Source organism: Capra hircus, chromosome 8 (genome assembly GCF_001704415.2).
Source record: "Capra hircus breed San Clemente chromosome 8, ASM170441v1, whole genome shotgun sequence".
Lineage (NCBI taxonomy): Eukaryota > Metazoa > Chordata > Mammalia > Artiodactyla > Bovidae > Capra > Capra hircus.
In genome coordinates this window covers 13,347,579-13,368,523 of record NC_030815.1, presented here as the reverse complement: position 1 = coordinate 13,368,523, position 20,945 = coordinate 13,347,579, and the positions used below count along the sequence as shown (strand labels likewise).

The 20,945-nt window shown below is 38.1% G+C and overlaps 1 pseudogene; it reads right to left on the bottom strand.

Moving 5' to 3' along the window:
* On the bottom strand, positions 16,612–17,331 carry LOC102185167 (annotated as a pseudogene).

Below are 20,945 nucleotides of genomic sequence, written 5' to 3'. Positions count from 1 at the left end.
CATTTCAAATTTCTTCTGAGTTCTCTACCTCTAATACCCTGAATACTTACTTCTCTACAGGTACCTCAGTACAGTATTACTTATGCAAGTTACAGTTGGTAATTAAATTGAAATAATTTAGCTAAAATGTGTTTGCTATTTTCTAGTTTAAAAACTTAGGCCAATGGCAGGGTGTTTAAGCTATTGAGATGGCCAAAAAGTTCAAGAAACCTGAATGAAACTTTTAGCCAAAGCTATGAGACTGTAAAAACAAAAATACAATGGAAAAAGTCAGTGGTAGAGATGGAAATGTGGTCCACTGGAGAAGGGAATGGCAAACCACTTCAGTATGCTTGCCTTGAGAACCCCATGAACAGTATGAAAAGGCAAAATGATAGGATACTGAAAGAGGAACTCCCCAGGTCGGTAGGTGCCCAATATGCTACTGGAGATCAGTGGAGAAATAACTCCAGAGAGAATGAAGGGATGGAGCCAAAGCAAAATCAATACCCAGTTGTGGATGTGACTGGTGATAGAAGCAAGATCCGATGCTGTAAAGAGCAATATTGGATAGGAACCTGGAATGTCAGGTCCATGAATGAAGTCAAATTGGAAGTGGTCAAACAAGAGATGGCAAGAGTGAACGTCGGCATTCTAGGAATCAGCGAACTAAAATGGACTGGAATGGGTGAATTTAACTCAGAAGACCATTATATCTACTACTGCGGGCAGGAATCCCTCAGAAGAAATGGAGTAGCCATCATGGTCAACAAGAGTCCGGAATGCAGTACTTAGATGCAATCTCAAAAACGACAGAATGATCTCTGTTCATTTCCAAGACAAACCATTCAATATCACAGTAATCCAAGTCTATGCCCCAACCAGTAATGTTGAAAAAGCTGAAGTTGAAGGGTTCTATGAAGACCTAGAAGAAATTCAGAACTAACACCCAAAAAAGATGTCCTTTTCATTATAAGGGACTGGAATGCAAAAGTAGGAAGTCAAGAAACACCTGGAGTAACAGGCAAATTTGGCCTTGGAATACAGAATGAAGCAGGGCAAAGACTAATAGAGTTTTGCCAAGGAAATGCACTGGTCATAGCAAACACCCTCTTCCAACAACACAAGAAAACACTCTACACATGGAAATCACCAGATGGTCAACACCAAAATCAGATTGATTATATTCTTTCCAGCCAAAGATGGAGACACCCTACACAGTCCAACAAAAACAAGACCAGGAGCTGACTGTGGTTCAGATCATGAACTCCTTATTACCAAATTCAGACTGAAATTGAAGAAAGTAGGGAAAACCGCTAGACCATTCAGGTATGACCTAAATCAAATCACTTGTGATTATAGAGTGGACGTGAGAAATAGATTTAAGGGACTAGATCTGATAGATAGAGTGACTGATGAACTATGGAATGAGGTTCCATTCCATTGTACAGGAGACAGGGATCAAGACCATCCCCATGGAAAAGAAGTGCAAAAAAGCAAGATGGCTGTCTGGGGAGGGCTTACAAATAGCTGTGAAAAGAAGAGAAGTGAAAAGCAAAGGAGAAAAGGAAAGATATAAGCATCTGAATGCAGAGTTCCAAAGAATAGCAAGAAGAGATAAGAAAGCCTTCTTCAGTGATCAATGCAAAGAAATAGAGGAAAACAACAGAATGAGAAAGACTAGAGATCTCTTCAAGAAAATTAGAGATACCAAGGGAACTTTCATGCAAAGATGGGCTCGATAAAGGACAGAAATGGTATGGACCTAACAGAAGCAGAAGATATTAAGAAGAGGTGGCAAGAATACACAGAAGCACTGTACAAAAAAAGATCTTTATGACCCAGATAATCACGATGGTGTGATCACTCAACTAGAGCCAGACATTGCCGGTAGCCAGCATGAGGAATCCCGTCCATGACAAGGTTATGAGGAAGGAAGCCTGACAAAACGCAAGGTCGTGATCAGGTTTCAGGGGCTCCCCCTGGTATTTCCCAAGCATGTACTCCAAAAACCAAAAATCTGCTGGCTTTTGTACTCTGCTCTTCTGATATTCTCTGGAAAAAGTCAAATCACGGCTTTAGTCTTCTGCATTTGAAGGGGATGTTTCAGTTAAACCCCTCTGATAGCTCTCTAGCTTGCCTAACAGGTTCCCCAGACCTCTTACAGCTTGTGAATTGCTTACAGCCCTCCAACCGTGAGAGGCACAAAGCTTAAAAGCATCTTAAAGATACAGAGCCTTTTCTAAAGAGCTAAAAATCATATTGGTAGAGGGTTTTCACTGTTGACTCAATGACTGCTGCCAGGCCTCCTCCATATTCTTTATCTTTTAGGCACCTGGGAGGATGTTAATCAATGTAAATGGGATATGGAAAAAGATATATAATAGTTTTGATGTTACCAACTCTAGACTTTTGAGTTAATTACTTTTCTCTTTGTTATATATCACTGCACTCCTCTTGTGTCCTTGCTATGTAAGAATGTAACTTTATTTAGTGCTTTCTGAGAGTGGCACCAGACTTTGGGAAGATCAACACAAATAAGCCTTCTGGTTGACAAACCCTTATCAGAAAAAAGGCTGTAAAATGTTAATTGGCCCTTTTGGCCGAAAGATGATGTAAATTACCTAAGACTTGTGTACACAACTAGGTATGCAGAGAGAAAAGCCTGGTTGAGATAAGAGTCTGGGCTGCTAATGCTGCATAACTTTGTGTTACCCATTGATCTCTATGTAAAATAAAAAAGTATAAAAGGCCTTCTGAACAATAAATGATGGGGCCAGTCACTGGACTGGTTTCCCCTGTGTCTCCTCTCTAATTTCTGGCTGAATTCCCATCTGGGGTGTGGAGGCTCACCATGTATACTTACTTGCCCTGGCTTTTAAGATCCACGTGAGGGGGAGCCCAAGGTGGGGCACCCCCCCAATATTCAAGAGGACACTGGTGGCCTAATGTAGATGGTGCAAGCTCCTTGTCTGGAACTTTATTGGCTTCCAACGTAAACCAAGTTATTCAGCCTTCTTTCTCCACTTAATTTTCCTACTACACTATTTCTTCCTAATCTAATATCATATTAATAAATAAATAAGTTTTCCTCGTGAAAGCCGTCCCCACTTCGAATTCCCTGGATCCACCAGGGCTGGACCCCAGCAAGACATCCTGGAATGTGAAGTCAAGTAGGCCTTAGAAAGCATCACTACGAACAAAGCTAGTGGAGGTGATGGAATTACAGTTGAGCTATCTGAAAGATGCTGTTGCCAAAGTGCTGCACTCAATATGCCAGCAAATTTGGAAAACTCAGCAGTGGCCACAGGACTGGAAAAGGTCCGTTTTCATTCCAATCCCAAAGAAAGACAGTGCCAAAGAATGCTCAAACTACTGCACAATTGCACTCATCTCACATGCTATCAAAGTACTGCTCAAAATTCTCCAAGCCAGGCTTCAGCAATACATGAACCAAGAACTTCCTGATGTTCAAGCTGGTTTTAGAAAAGGCAGAGGAACACATGTAAGAATTAAAGATTTTAAAATTTAAAAAATAAAAAACTAAAAAAAAAAAAGAAAAAAAGAAAAGGCAGAGGAACCAGAGATCAAATAGCCAACATCTGCTGGATCATGGAAAAAGCAAGAGGGTTCTGGAAAAACATCTATTTCTGCTTTATTGGCTATGCCAAAGCCTTTGACAGTGTGGATCACAACAAACTGTGGAAAATTCTGGAAGAGATGGGAATATCAGAACACCTAACCTGTCTCTTGAGAAACTATATGAAGGTGAGGAAGCAACAGTTAGAACTGGACATGGAAAAACAGACTGATTCCAAATAGGAAAAAGAGTACATCAAGGCTGTATATTGTCACCCTGCTTATTTAACTTCTATGCCCAGTACATCATGAGAAACACTGGACTCGAAGAAACACAAGCTGGAATCAAGATTGCCAAGAGAAATATCAATCACCTCAGACATGCAGATGACACCACCCTTATGGCAGAAAGTGAAGAGGAACTAAAAAGTCTCTTGCTGAAAGTGAAAGAGGAGAGTGAAAAAGTTGGCTTGAAGTTCAACATTCAGAAAACAAAGATCATGGCATCTGGTCCCATCACTTCATGGGAAATAGATGGGGAAACAGTGGAAACAGTGTCAGGCTCTATTTTTCGGGGCTCCAAATTGCAAATAGAACTACCTTATGACCCAGCAATCCCACTTCTGGGCATACACACCGAGGAAACCAGAATTGAAAGAGACACATGTACCCCAATGTTCATCGCAGCACTGTTTATAATAGCTAGGACATGGAAACAACCTAGATGTCCATCAGCAGATGAATGGATAAGAAAGCTGTGGTACATATACACAATGGAGTATTACTCAGCCGTAAAAAAGAATTCATTTGAATCAGTTCTGATGAGATGGATGAAACTGGAGCCGATTATACAGAGTGAAGTAAGCCAGAAAGAAAAACACCAATACAATATACTAACACATATATATGGAATTTAGGAAGATGGCAATGACGACCCTGTAAGCAAGACAGGGAAAGAGACACAGATGTGTATAATGGACTTTTGGACTCAGAGGGAGGGAGAGGGTGGGATGATTTGGGAGAATGACATTCTAACATGTATACTATCATGTAAGAATTGAATCGCCAGTCTATGTCTGATGCAGGATACAGCATGCTTGGAGCTGGTGCATGGGGATGACCCAGAGAGATGTTATGGGGAAGGAGGTGGGAGGGGGGTTCATGTTTGGGAACGCATGTAAGAATTAAAGATTTTAAAATTTAAAAAATAAATAAAATAAATAAAATTAAAATAAATAAATAAATAAGCAATAAGGTTAAAAAAAAAAAATCACTACAGATGGTGACTGTAGCCATGAAATTAAAAGACGCTTACTCCTTGGAAGGAAAGTTATGACCAACCTAGATAGCATATTCAAAACATAGACATTACTTTGCCGACTAAGGTCTGTCTAGTCAAGGCTATGGTTTTTCCTGTGGTCATGTATGGATGTGAGAGTTGGACTGTGAAGAAGGCTGAGTGCCGAAGAATTGATGCTTTTGAAGTGTGGTGTTGGAAAAGACTCTTGAGAGTCCCTTGGAGATCCAACCAGTCCATTCTAAAGGAGATCAGCCCTGGGATTTCTTTGGAATGAATGATGCTAAAGCTGAAATTCCAGTACTTTGGCCACTTCATGCAAAGATTTGACTCATTGGCAAAGACTCTGATGCTGGGAGGGATTGGGGGCAGGAGGAGAAGGGGATGACAGAGGAGGAGATGGCTGGATGACATAACTGACTTGATGGACGTTGAGCTGAGTGAACTCCAGGGTTGGTGATGAACAGGGAGGCCTGGCGTGCTGCGATTCATGGGGTCGCAAAGAGTCGGACACAACTGAGTAACTGAACAGAGAGACGGAAAAAATTACATGAATTTTTGCATAAAATATTCCTAGATGGCATGTCAATCACCGATCAACTAGAGAGAAAAGCCATAGGATATGTATGTGTGTAAACATAAACTACATAGAGATATATACTGTGTGTTTGCAAGCGTGTGTGTGTGTGTGTGCAGATCTATACAGATGGATAGAGAGAGAGAAAGAGAAACAGAGACAGAGCGGGGAGAGGGAGGTATTTCGTTATGTTATAAAGCGAGTTGGCTAAACAAGTCCAATTCATAGGTCAATGGCAATCAAACAGGAGGGAAATCATAAGCAGAATGGAATTTACAGATAATTATAGGCACAGGTGAAAGCTGCTGTCCACAGGTAAAAATTCTGTTTCCTCTTCCTATATCTTATGGAGAAATCTCAGTGATATTATAAGGCCTTTTGACTTATTTCAGTTATGAAAAATTCTGTTCAAACACTATGAGAATCTTTTTTCTAAGTAAATGTTTTAAATAAGCCACTAAACTATTTGTCATAGAAGAGTTTTCTAATAGCTTCAAAATCTAACAAATTTATACTGTGAAAAATCCAGGTTTTTGCTTTATATTTAAATTAGTTTTGTGATATGCCTCCTTCATTGCCTTCTCAATCTATTGGACATATTTTGTCTTAAAGAAATTCCCAATTTAGTTTAATATGTCATTAATTTTGAAATTGTAACGGTCTCAGATGTTCTTTTTTTTTTAATCTGTCATAAATAATTTTAAACTCATGTGAAAAAGAATCTATCACAATGGACAGTGTTTCAACTATATTAGATAGAAAATTTAGATATACTAGGATTTGTAAACAAGAGACTAATGTTTCCTATACTGCTATTTTCTCATGCAAAGAGTTGACTCATTGGAAAACTCTGATGCTGGGAGGGATTGGGGGCAGGAGGAGAATGGGGACGACAGAGGATGAGATGGCTGGATGGCATCACCAACTCGATGGATGTGAGTTTGAGTGAACTCTGGGAGTTGGTGATGGACAGGGAGGCCTGGAGTGCTGCAATTCATGCAGTCACAAAGAGTCGGACACAACTGAGTGACTGAACTGAACCGATGTTCTATTGTGTGAAAAAGTGAAAGTGAAAGTCGCTCAGTCATGTCCCACTCTTTGTGACCTCATGGACTATACCATCCATGGAATTCTCAGACCAGAACACTGGAGTGGATAGCCTTTCCCTTCTCCAGGGGATCTTCCCAACCCAGAAATCAAACCCAGGTCTCCACTGCAGGCAAAGTCTTTACCAGCTGAGCCACAAGGGAAGCCCAAGTACACTGGAGTGGCTTGCCATTACCTTCGCCAGGGGATCTCCCAACACAGGAATTGAACTGGGTTTCCTGCATTGCAGGCAGATTCTTTACCAACCAAGCTATCTAATAGATACTAAAAACTAAAATATGTCTGTATTCACTTTTTCTTTTTTGAATCATTCTATCCCATGGATGGAGGAGCCTAGAGGGCTGCAGTCCATGGGGTCACTAAGAGTCAGACACGACTAAGCGACTTCACTTTCACTTTTCACTTCCATGCATTGGCAACCCACTCCAGTGTTTTTGCCTGGAGAATCCCAGGGATGGGGAAGCCTGGTGGGCTGCTGTCTATGGGGTCGCATCAAGTCGGACATGACTGAAACAACTTAGCAGCAGCAGCATAGGCACGGATGTTGTTGTTTAGTTACTAAGTCGTCTGATTCTCTGCGAACCCATGGACTATAGCATGCCAGGCTCTTATATCCACGGGATTACCCAGGTAATCATACTGGTCTGGGTTACCATTTCCTTACTGACCCAGGGATGCAACCTGTGGCTCCTGCATTGGCAGGCAGATTCTGCAGCCCTGAGCTACCAGGGAAGTCCTTGTTGTTTTTAATTTTGGGGTTCATGTATGGAAATAATACAATAAATAATTATAAGAATATAATTAGTGGAATAATTACAAGAAATAATCCCCAGTAAATCAAACTGTAGAAAGAAATAAAAATTTAAAATACTTTTAAATATTTAATTCTGAAACAATTTAAAATATTTAGTTTTAAAATGAGCTGTGGAAGAGTTTTGTAAGTTTTATTGAACTGTTAACTCCAACTTAAGATTTTATTGAAATCAAAAGAATGTTTGGAAATATTTAATAATCAAAGAAAATAAGTTAATGGTAATTCAGTTCATATTTCTCACTACTATTACACTGCTTATGAGAAGTTAAATTTGAATCTACCAGGAAAGGAAAATCTAATTTGTGAACAAGCTAGAAAAGTATAACATTAAAACATTTTATAATAAAAATCAAGAATAAAGCCCTTATACATTATTAAACTGCATAGAATAATGAAAATTGGCTATATGTCTAACAATGAAAAAATGGAGAATGTTTTGTTGATATTCATACATTTAGATTTGTTTTCAATTCATATAATATTGTTTTTAATATTGTTAATATTGAGTTGAAACAAGAGTTGGGGAATTCACTTAGATATAATTTTGAAATAGGTCTGATTTTGCTTCAAAGTTTAATCTACTGTTCTAAAAATGAAAATCTACTTTTTATGAAAGTGAATGAAAATTTCCAAGAATGATGCTGCATACTTAATTCAGTCACTGAAAAATATATGTCTGAAACAACTTGATTATGTGAATCAATTTTTTTCAAATGTAAATATCATGACATCTAAATACAGAACCAATATTTCTATTGAATGTTTATGTTGTGCTCAGGCATGTCCAACTCTTTGCAGTCCCTTTGACTGTGGCCTATCAGGCTCCTCTGTCCATGGAATTTTACGGGCAAGAATATTGGAGCAGGTTGCCATTTCCTTTTCCAGAGGATCTTCCCAACCCAGGAACAGAACATGCATCTCTTTGTTTCCTGCATTGCAGGTGGATTCTTTACCACTAGCGCCACCTGAGAAGCCCAACTGAATGTCTAGTACTCAAAGTAAATGGGCTGTAAATATAAAACACTCATTACAAAGATTTTCCCCAGCAGGGGACTTTTCCAATAAGATGTCTATTTCGCATCAGATAACTAAAATACTGGAGCTTCAGCTTCAGCATCAGTCCTTCCAGTCAATATTCAGGGGTGATTTCCCTTAAGATGGACTGGTTTCATTTCCTTGCTGTCCAAGGGACATTCAGGAGTCTTATCCAGCACCACAGTTGGAAGGCATCAATTCTTTGGCACTCTGCCTTCTTTAAAGTCCAGCTCTCACAATTCTATGTGACCACTGGGAAGACCATACCCTTGACTACACAGATCTTTGTTGGCAGAATAATGCCTCTGCTTTTCAACACACTGTCTAGGTTTGTCATAGCTTTCCTACCAAGAAGTGATCATCTTCTGATTTCATGGCTGCAGTCACCATCTGTAGTGATGTCAGAGCCCAAGAAGAGGAAATCTGTCACTATTTTCACCTCTTCCCCCTCTATTTGCCATGGAACTATGGGGGCGGATGCCATGATCTTAGTTTTTTGTTTTTTAATAATTAGTCTTAGCTGGCTCTTTCACACTTCTCCTTCACCCTCATTAGGAAGCTCTTTAGTTTCTCTTCACTAATGGAACACTATTCAGCCATAAAAATAATGCATATGAGTCTCTTCTAGTGAGGTGGATGAACCTAGAGTGAGTCATACTGAGTGAAGTAGATCAGAAAGAGAAAAACAAATATTGTATATCAGTGCATATATATGGAATCTAGAAAAAATGGTATTGATGAACCTATTTGCAGGGAAGGTATAGAGACCCAGACATAGATAACTGACTTGTGGACACAGTGGGGGAAGGAGAGATGGAATGAATGGATAAAGTAGCATAGACATATATATTATAAACTACCATGTGTAAAATAGATAGCTAGTGAGAAGTTGCTATGGTACACAGGGAGCCCAGCCAGGCACTCAGATTATCTAGTGAGGCTGGATGGGAGGAAGCTCAAGAGAGAGGCTCAAGAGGGAAGTGAGCCTCCCTCTTGCTCATATATGTACATATGTGTGCAATTATGACTGATTTCTGTTGTTTTATGGCAGAAACTATTCCAACACTGTAAAGCAATTTTCCTCCAATTAAAAAATAAGCTAAAGATAATTAAATTACCAACAAAAATATAGTGGAAAAATCCTTAACAAAGTTAAATGCTGTACTAGAAAATCTTCACTTAGTGGAAAGGGAAGGAGTTAAGAAAGAACTGGGGCTTCTCTGGTGACTCAGACAAATAAACTATTTATTGTCTCTGGGTCGGGACAATTCCTTGAAGAAGGAAACAGCTACTCACTCCCGTATCGTGGAGGGCTTCATGGACAGAGGAGTCTGGCAATCTACAGTCCATGGGCTCACAAAGAGTTGGATATGACTAAGCAACTAACATTTAAGGAAGAACAGAAAGGGATAAACATCAGGCATTTGTAAAATGGCAGACATAACTCTAACATCAATAAGATTATTGAATGTGAATAGTTAAACAGTGCAGGCAAAATGTAGAATTTGTCAGAGAGGATTAAAAACAAGACATATCTCTATGTTGTCTATTGGAGACAGACTTCAAATGCAACACTACAAATTGGCTGAAATTAAAAGAATGGGAAAAGAGATAACATGCAAATAGCAAACACATGGACGCTAAAGTCGTTATGCTAATATATGATAAAACAGACTTTAAAACTAAAGATGCTATTAGAGATTAGGGATTCATTTCTAAATTATATGATAATATATCTAAAAGATTATAAATATACATTTTCCTAACAGCAACTCAGAATGTAAAAAGCAAAAACTGGTATCACTAAAGGGAGAAATAATTCAACTCAGTCATAGTATCAGAGACTTCAATACTTCTCTTTAAATAATGGATATAAAAACAATTAGAAATTAAAATAGAAAATAGAAGACTTTAAGAACATCATAAAAACAACTAGATCTAACAACAAACCACAGAATATTATAGTTGACAACAGCAGACTACACATCCTTCTTAAGGTCACAGAGAATATTCTATATAACAGGTGACATATTATTTTAATTAAACTTAAATTGAAATGATGTAAGTTTGTTTTCTGAACATTATTAAGTGAAATTAGAAATCAGTGACAGTAGAAAAATTGGAATTTGCAAATATGTGGAAATTTTTAAAAAATCTTCTAAATAACTAATAGGTTAAAGATTAATACATAACAAATTAAAATACATTCAGATGAAAAACTTAATATATAATATGCACAAATTTACCATATTCACCTAAGGCAGTGCTTTGTGGCTCTGATTGCTTATATTAAAAAAAAAAAAAAAAACAGACAAAAAAAAACAAGTCAATAACCTAACTTTGTAAGTTAAGAAATTAGAAAAAACAAAACTAAACTAAATGTAAAGCAACAAAAGGGAAGTAATTATAAATACTAAAGTGAAAATGAAACAGACTGAGGATACAAAAACATTAGGGAAAATCAAGGAAATAAAAATTGATCATTTGTAATATCAACAAGAGTGACATAATTTTAGCTAGACTGATCAAGGAAAAGAGAGAGGAAAAAAATACTCAAGTGACTGAAACAATAGAAATTATTATTGACCTTTCAGAAATAAAAATGATTATATGAAACTATTTTGAGTAATTGTATGCCAACAAATTAAATAACTTGAATGAAACAGGTTGTTGTTGTTCAGCCACCAAATTCTGTCCGATTCTTTATGACCCCATGGACTGCAGCACGCCAGGGCTTCAAGAGCAGGAGGTAGAACTATGGACATTTTAAGGATGTATCCTGAAAACTATATGCTAGCCTTCCCCTTAGCTATTTTACCAAACTAATTGCAGGACCTGAAATACTGTAATGAGTCTGAAGAATTGAGGCTTTTATTGGGCACAAATTTGGGAGGCTATCAACAGCCTAGGCCCCAGATAATAACTGAAATTCCTTTAGTAAAGAACATAACAACTAACAAAGAGTGAATAGACTGTCAAGAGAAAACAACATAGAGAAAAGTAAAACTGATATTAAAGATATAAGCAGATTTGAAAGAAAGAAAACCTCATAGTCATAATCAGGAAGCTACAGTCAGACTAATTAGACTATTGAGTTGGAACACCAATAATCAATCAAAATTCTAATGTTAAAATAGAATTAGACATAATAACTCAGAAATTCTGAAACTAAAGATAAATAAAGTTCACTCACCTGAATGGATGATGACTGCCTTGATCCCTTCTGTCTCAGAAAATTGATTTAGTTATTAAGCAAATATGATCATAAATGTGTAGGTATTTACAGCCTTACTCCAAAGAAGTGATTAGCATTACAAGGTAAGGAAAAATAATTTAACCTATCTCTATCTATCTGTGTACTTACATACCTACCTACTTATATAAAATTAAGGACATTTAATGTTTGGAGTATGGTGAACTACAGTCATATTTTGGCCTATTTGGAATATCAAAGGACAAAGAAAGAACCCCAAATTTGATACCTGGAAAATATCTTATCCTGTCTCTTCTAGACACATTCAGCAAGCTAAATATTATCTTTGTTACCCTGCACTGCCCACATATTCTAGAAGCCACAAATGTAGAGCAATAAAGCCTAAACATTTATAGTGTAAATGATCAAATAGCTTTGCATCTGTTAACTAACTGACCTTTAATCTATCAGATTGAAACAAATATTACCTCTATTATGTAGCTGAGGCAACTGAAGAACAACAACAAAGTAAATTTCCTAAAATCATACAACCCCAGCTTGTAAATGACGGAGATAGGATCCAACTTTGTTCATCTGGCCCCAGGGCCTCCGCTCTCAAATATTATACAGTTTACCCTGATCATCTGAAATCCAGAAAAATTAGGACTTTTGTTGTTGCTGCTGTTATGAAAACCAAAATAAAGAGTTATTTGAGGAAACAAGTGATCAAGAGCTTAAAATATTAAAGATAGATAAAAGATTAAAATATTTCTATGTAAGTGGAAACAAGGAAGTCATAGGTGAGATAATAAAGTTGGGTAATTGCATACGTGAAGGAAGGTACTTTGATTTAAGTGAGTCCTCCTGACAAAAAGAGGGCACAGGCAAAGAGACAGAGAAAGACAAACAGAAAGCTCAAGGGCATGAGTAGGGTACTGATGGCTGACATTCTTATATTCATTAAAGAATATATGCAGAAATGACTAACAGATTAAAGCTTATCTTTGAAAGCATCACTACGAACAAAGCTAGTGGAGGTGACAGAATTCCAGCTGAGCTGTTTCAAACCCTGAAAGATGATGCAGTGAAAGTGCTGCACTCAATATGCCAGTAAATCTGGAAAACTCAGCAGTGGCCACAGGACTGGAAAAGGTCTGCTTTCATTCCAATCCCAAAGAAAGGCAGTGCAAAATAACGCTCAAACTACTGCACAATTGCACTCATCTCACATGCTAGTAAAGAAATGCTCAAAGTTCTCCAAGCCAGGCTTCAGCAATACATGAACTTCCTGATGTTCAAGCTGGTTTTAGAAAAGGCAGAGGAACCAGAGATCAAATTGCCAACATCCACTGGATCATGGAAAAAGCAAGAGAGTTCCAGAAAAACATCTATTTCTGCTTTATTGACTATGCCAAAGCCTTTGACTGTGTGGATCGCAATAAACTGTGGTTTTGATTTGCATTTCTCTAATAATGAGTGATGTTGAGCATCTTTTCATGTGTTTGTTAGCCATCCGTATGTCTTCTTTGGAGAAATGTCTATTTAGTTCTTTGGCCCATTTTTTGATTGGGTCGTTTATTTTTCTGGAATTGAGCTGCATAAGTTGCTTGTATATTTTTGAGATTAGTTGTTTGTCAGTTGCTTCATTTGCTATTATTTTCTCCCATTCAGAAGGCTGTCTTTTCACCTTGCTTATATTTTCCTTCGTTGTGCAGAAGCTTTTAATTTTAATTAGATCCCATTTGTTTATTTTTGCTTTTATTTCCAGAATTCTGGGAGGTGGATCATAGAGGATCCTGCTGTGATTTATGTCTGAGAGTGTTTTGCCTATGTTCTCCTCTAGGAGTTTTATAGTTTCTGGTCTTACATGTAGATCTTTAATCCATTTTGAGTTTATTTTTGTGTGCGGTGTTAGAAAGTGATCTAGTTTCATTCTTTTACAAGTGGTTGACCAGTTTTCCCAGCACCACTTGTTAAAGAGATTGTCTTTACTCCATTGTATATTCTTGCCTCCTTTGTCAAAGATAAGGTGTCCATATGTGTGTGGATTTATCTCTGGGCTTTCTATTTTGTTCCATTGATCTATATGTCTGTCTTTGTGCCAGTACCATACTGTCTTGATGACTGTGGCTTTGTAGTAGAGCCTGAAGTCAGGCAAGTTGATTCCTCCAGTTCCATTCTTCTTTCTCAAGATTGCTTTGGCTATTCGAGGTTTTTTGTATTTCCATACAAATCTTGAAATTATTTGTTCTAGTTCTGTGAAAAATGTTGCTGGTAGCTTGATAGGGATTGCATTGAATTTGTAAATTGCTTTGGGTAGTATATTCATTTTCACTATATTGATTCTTCCGATCCATGAACATGGTATATTTCTCCATCTATTAGTGTCTTCTTTGATTTCTTTCATCAGTGTTTTATAGTTTTCTGTATATAGGTCTTTAGTTTCTTTAGGTAGATATATTCCTAAGTATTTTATTCTTTTCGTTGCAATGGTGAATGGAATTGTTTCCTTAATTTCTTTTTCTACTTTCTCATTATTCGTGTATAGGAATGCAAGGGATTTCTGTGTGTTGATTTTATATCCTGCAACTTTACTATATTCATTGATTAGCTCTAGTAATTTTCTGGTGGAGTCTTTAGGGTTTTCCATGTAGAGGATCATGTCATCTGCAAACAGTGAGAGTTTTACTTCTTCTTTTCCAATTTGGATTCCTTTTATTTCTTTTTCTGCTCTAATTGCTGTGGCCAAAACTTCCAGAACTATGTTGAATAGTAGCGGTGAAAGTGGACACCCTTGTCTTGTTCCTGACTTTAGAGGAAATGCTTTCAATTTTTCACCATTGAGGATAATGTTTGCTGTGGGTTTGTCATAGATAGCTTTTATTATGTTGAGGTATGTTCCTTCTATTCCTGCTTTCTGGAGAGTTTTTATCATAAATTCTGAAAGAGATGGGAATACCAGACCACCTGACCTGACTCTTGAGAAACCTATATGCAGGTCAGGAAGCAACAGTTAGAACTGGACATGGAACAACAGACTGGTTTCAAATAGGAAAAGGAGCATGTCAAGGCTGTATATTGTCACCCTGCTTATTTAACTTATATGCAGAGTACATCATGAGAAATGCTGGACTGGAAGAAACACAAGCTGGAATCCAGATTGCCGGGAGAAATATCAATAACCTCAGACATGCAGATGACACCACCTTTATGGCAGAAAGTGAGGAGGAACTAAAAAGCCTCTTGATGAAAGTAAAAGAGGAGAGTGAAAACATTGGCTTAAAGCTCAACATTCAGAAAACGAAGATCATGGCATCCGGTCCCATCACTTCATGGGAAATAGATGGGGAAACAGTGAGAGACTTTATTTTGGGGGCTCCCAAATCACTGCAGATGGTGACTGCAGCCATGAAATTAAAAGACGCTTACTCTTTGGAAGAAAAGTTATGGCCAACCTAGACAGCATATTCAAAAGCAGAGACATTACTTTGCTGAGTAAGGTCTGTCTAGTCAAGGCTATGGTTTTTCCAGTGGTCATATATGGATATGAGAGTTGGACTGTGAAGAAGGCTGAGTGCCGAAGAATTGATGCTTTTGAAGTGTGGTGTTGGAGAAGACTCTTGAGAGTCCCTTGGACTGCAAGGAGATCCAACCAGTCCATTCTGAAGGAGATCAGCCCTGGGATTTCTTCGGAATGATGCTAAAGCTGAAACTCCAGTACTTTGGCCACTTCATGCGAAGAGTTGACTCATTGGAAAAGACTCTGATGCTGGGAGGGATTGGGGGCAGGAGGAGAAGGGGATGACAGAGGATGAGATGGCTGGATGGCATCTCTGACTCAATGGACATGAATCTGAGTGAACTCTGGGAGTTGGTGATGGACAGGGAGGCCTGGTGTGCTGCGATTCATGGGGTCGCAAGGAGTCGGACAAGTCTGAGCGACTGAACTGAACTGAACTTTATCCCCACCATGTCTTTAGATCTTCTTGATGACTAAGCCCACTGATAAAGAGTGTTCTCTTGTTTATCACAAATCATTTAGCTGTGGATCTCAGCGACAACAGCTTCCTCCACGCAATTCTTTCAGTTCTCTGTGTGGTTCTACTTCTGCGATTGCACTTGCTGATTCTCTTAGAATCACAGGTTGTTGACACATTTAAACTTCCAATTCTACATGTACAGATCTTCCCACAGCTTTGAATCTCTAATTCCCATATTAAATAATTTATTTCATAACTCACAATAGAGGTTGCTACCATGATAAAATATTTATCTACTAGGTATCCTTGTATACCTCACAAGGCAAGAAAATATTTCAACATTGAGTGTGATGTAGGTGTTTTGTAGATATATCTTAAAAGACTAAGAATGCTTCCATATCTACTGTGCTGAGTATCTTTTAAGAAATGATAATTTAATCAAATGAGTTTTATTCTTTTTTGAGATAACCATATGTTTTCTATACTGTATTCTCTTTGTAACAGGTAATCACATTGTTTTGAATAATAAAGCTTAAATTCTTGGAATAAATCAGATATATTTATTATAACAACTCAATTTTCTAAAGTTTTGTTCATGAGTCTTTGTATCTACGTTCATGGGGTTTATTTTCCATTAATGTTCCTATAAGTATAATATCCTCAAGTTAGTATCAGAGTTATACTGGTTTTAAATCTTAACTAATATTGGTATTATATCTTCATTTAATGTTTGTAGTTTTTATGAATGGGAGACTTTTAAACTGAAAATTCATTAGGTAAGAGATTATCCATATATTTTATTTCTTCTTCTCAGTTTTGGTAAGCTAAAACTTACCAAAGTTTTATTACTCAAAGAAATAAATCTATGTTTTTCTGGATTTTCACATGTTTTGACATAAATTTCTTTATTACCTTTTTTATGTGAGGAGGGCTTGAAAATAGTGATAAAACACCCATATGCAAACTTTTGCATGGATATAACATTTTTAAGTCCTTCGGGTAAATATCAAACAATTGCTGGCTTATATGAAAATAGCTTGTTTAGTCTTATTAGAAACTGCAAACTGTCTTCCAAATGTGGCTGTATCTTTTTGCATGCCCTCTAGGAATCAATGAGAACTCCAGTTGCTCCACAGTCTCATTGAGGTCCACAACTCAGATAATTCCCTCTATGTCTCGGTGTCCCACCTGATGACCCAGGAGTTTCATCATGGCTTCTTGTAACTCACTGGTGGTTATCTCCCTGTCACCATTGGTGTCAAACTCTCGGAAGGCATCTCACAGTTCCTTTATTCCAATCATATCTACTGTCTCTGCCAGGAGTCTAGGTCCCATCAGCTCCACAAAGTCATCAAAATCCACGTGGTCACCCAGGTTCATATTGATCTGCTGAGACAGCTCGATGAGCTCCATCTTGGTGGGCATGTAACCAGTAGTGCTCATGCAGTTACCCAGGTCCTGGCAGTTGATGTAGCCATCTTCGTCCTTGTCAAACTTTCTGATGGCCTCCCTGAGCTCTTCAATATCCTCTAGCTGCAGAGATCTGTCAGGCTGCCTGTTCTCTGTGAAGCCCTTATGCAGGAAGATGAAGGCTGGGTCCAGCAGATTGTGCATGACCACAGAGTTCTGAGCCAGCATCAGGAGGGGCCTGGGAAACTCACCGCTGGCTGCCAGCCCCTCCTCACTCATCTGCACCACTGTGTAGCTGGTCTCCTCTTGGCTCATCTTCCTTGAGAGACAGACCAGTGGAGACTTGACACAGTTGTCCATCCTAAGCTGAGGCAGCCCCTTTCAGGATCCCTGGGTCCATGAAGGAGGCTCTCAGAGGCTATGAGACCTGAGTCTGGGTCCCCGCCAACTCCAGCCTCCCTCTGCCTGCACCGTTCTTCCTCCAAGAATGGCTGAGTCCTCTCTCCTGCGCCTGTGCTCTCTTATTCTTCTGGCTGCTCCAGCTCCCTGATTTTTTTTTTTTTTTTGATGGATTGTGTATGTGTTGCTGTATGTGGAATTTAATTTTTTAGACACCTCCTTAAGGAGATGAAGGCAGGAGGGGAGAGTTCAGGCACAGAGAAAATCGCCTAGATAGCTGATGGCAGAGGGCAGCTGAGCTGGAGAAGGCTGTGGGATCATCTACCCAGCTGAATGGGTCTTTTAGATGTATGTGTCTTTCAGAAGCATTTTCTCCCAGTATATGGCATGGCTTCTAATTCTCGTCACGTTGTCTTTTACTTGGCGGCTTTTTTTTTTTCTTTTTTAATTGTAATGACGTCTAGCATATCCGCTATTTCTTTCATAATCATACCTTTGCTATTAAATGTATAAAGCCATCACTATATCTAAGGTCATCTAGGTTAACTCCTATGTTGTCTTTTAGTTTTGTGCTTTACATTTAGGTGTGTAATACATTTTTAGTTTAGTTTAGGAGTTGTTTTTTTTTTTTAAGGCGGTAAGGTCTCTGTCACATTTTTTTTGTTTGTTTGCATGTTGCTATCCAGGTTTTGGGTTTTGTTTTGTTTTGTTTTGTGCTGCACACATTTTGATGTATCTTTCTGCTATCAACATATATATTTTTCTTACATTTTGTTTCACCACAATCTTGATTACTGAGATAATCCAAGATTGAACTTTAATCATTGAAAATGCTTGTATACTAATAATTCACATTTATTCCAAAATTATACCTATGTAGAGTCAATAAAATTGTATAAAATATATATTTAGGAAAAGTTATTTTGCTTTTGTTTTAAATGAGGGATAACTAGAGGTTTTCCCACCAAAAGCACCAAAAGATGTAAAACTGGTAGATTTTGATCAAGCAAATTATATAAAGTCAAAGAATAATTGCTGTCAAGATTTATGTCTAAGTGTGGCTCATTTTTTAAGATACAGTTATCTAGGAGACAGCAATTACCTAAATAGCTGGGTGTTCTTTAGTGTGAAAGCATGTTCTCAGAATAGATAGTGAGATGTTCCTATGTGCAGAGATGTAAAGACTATCAATGAACATGCCCTGTAGAGCAGTGTCCCCAGTCAACTATGAGATTTATCTTACAAATTAAACATGCTTCTCTAGTGGATTAATACCATCAAATTTTTTTGCTATTAAAACTAGTCCTTGAAACAAAATTCTTCATTGAAATATGGTCTTGGTTACTGACTAAAACTGGGAAAGTATGTGTACAAGACGCCTGCTGCTGCTGCTAAGTCACTTCAGTCGTGTCCGACTCTGTGCGACCCCATAGATGGCAGCCCACCAGGCTTCCCCGTCCCTGGGATTCTCCAGGCAAGAACATTGGAGTGGGTTGCCATTTCCTTCTCCAATGCAGGAAAGTGAAAAGTGAAAGTGAAGTCGCTCATAGAAATGGTAAAACTTTGGTATTTCCTATCTTTTTCTTTTAGGGTAGTCAGTTATTTAAAGATAAAGGGAAAATAACAGCATGACTTACTACAGAGTTAGTGGCAACAGTGAAGCACCTACAGAACCTTGGAAGCAAAGGAGCATATAACTTGCCAGGTAAGACATGCACCATAAGCTTAAATAGTCTGCATCCTCAATTAATCTTTGAGTATAAGGAGAGAAAAAAATGAATAATTTAATATGAGCTATTAATTTTAAAAGTAGAGTAAAAATAAAAGCTACCTATTTACTTAATTTTATTTGATGTAGGCTATATAACTACTCCAGTATTTTTGCCTGGAACATCCCATGGACAGAGGAGCCTGGTGGGCTGCAGTCCATGGGATAGCTAAGAGTCGGACATGACTGAGCAACTTCACTTTCACTTTTCACTTTTCACTTTCCTGCATTGGAGAAGGAAACGGCAACCCACTCCAGTGTTCTTGCCTGGAGAATCCCAGGGATGGGGGAGCCGGGTGGGCTGCCATCTATGGGTTCACACATAGTCAGACACAACCGAAGTGACTTAGCAGCAGGCTATATAACACTGACAACATTATCTCTGATCTCAAGGCAATTATAAACTCACTATCAGTCAACTGCCAGTTATAGAGAACGTATAAAATAAAATGAAAATGTAATCCTCCATATCTATTTTTATTTAGAAAACTAAGCCCCAAAATAGAGCCACATGTATTGGCTACAAAATCCAGAGGAATAAGTCTGATATTTTATTGATCTGTTATGCATAAGGTGATTTATTTTCTATTCAAAGACATCTTGGGCAGTTTTTATTATGCTGAAACTGCATACAGTAAATAAAATGCTGAAGTGTCTCTAGTGACATTTTATTAGAATTGATAACACAAATGAATATTATTTATGAGCACAAATGGACACATTAAAATACCAAATAACAATCATATTTCAGGATATATTTGGTTATTTACAAGTATAAAATGTGTGATTATATTATTTTTAACAAAGCTTAGGTCAGAAAACTTTTTGTAAAAGAATGACTATTGCAATATTCATTATAATTATGAAGTGTTATTAGCAATGGACTTAGCACATTTTATGTGTTTATATTTGGTTTCAGCACAACAGAGACAGGTGGGCTAGAGTCCACTGGGTCACAGTCAGTCACAACTGAGCATGTACGTATGCACAAGACATAGTTTTAAGCACATTTAAAATATTTCACAATAATAATTAGATATTGTAAATGTATAATTAATTGAGCCTATCTTGATTTTATATTTTAACAGGGATATAAGAAATGCTGATTTAAAGTTGTGTTATATTTCCTATACTTTTGTTACTGTATTTTATCAACTGGAAGCACTAACACTGTAGGATATCTATTTATAATACAAATTGCTTGCAAATAGTTAAACTGGAGAGATCAATCAAGATGGCAGATAAAAAGAACATGAAACTCACCTCACTTCATGAACACGTCAGAAATACATCCATGTGTGGAAAAATCCTCACTGAGAACTACCTGGAAACTGGCAGAAAGACTTGTACAGCTAAGGCTTTAAGCAAAGAGAGACACAGAACTGGGTAGAAAGAGAAGATAAGCCATCAGGTTTGGATCGCGGGGACTCAGAAGGGAAGAGAGATTACAGAAGCAGCAATTCACCCTGTGGAGTGAGTGGTTCGATTGACATACTGAATGCCCCTGTTCTAGGGCTTACAAAGGGAAGATGAACCTGCTTGACTGGTTGGAGGGCTGGTAGGAGTGACAAGAGGGCTGTGGAAATCCTAGACTCTGCTCCTGAGGAGCACATACATGCTGACTGGCAGCCAAGGCAGTGTGGAGGTGGGAGACTGAGGACTGCTCCAGGGGTGTCTGGTTTTCCATGACCATCAATCCCAGGACCCAGTCTAGACAAGCAAGCACGCCAACCTTATTTACTCCATGTCACACTGGACCTAGGGCTGCCGCAACTAGTGAGAGAGTAGGACTGTGGGCCAGAGAGGC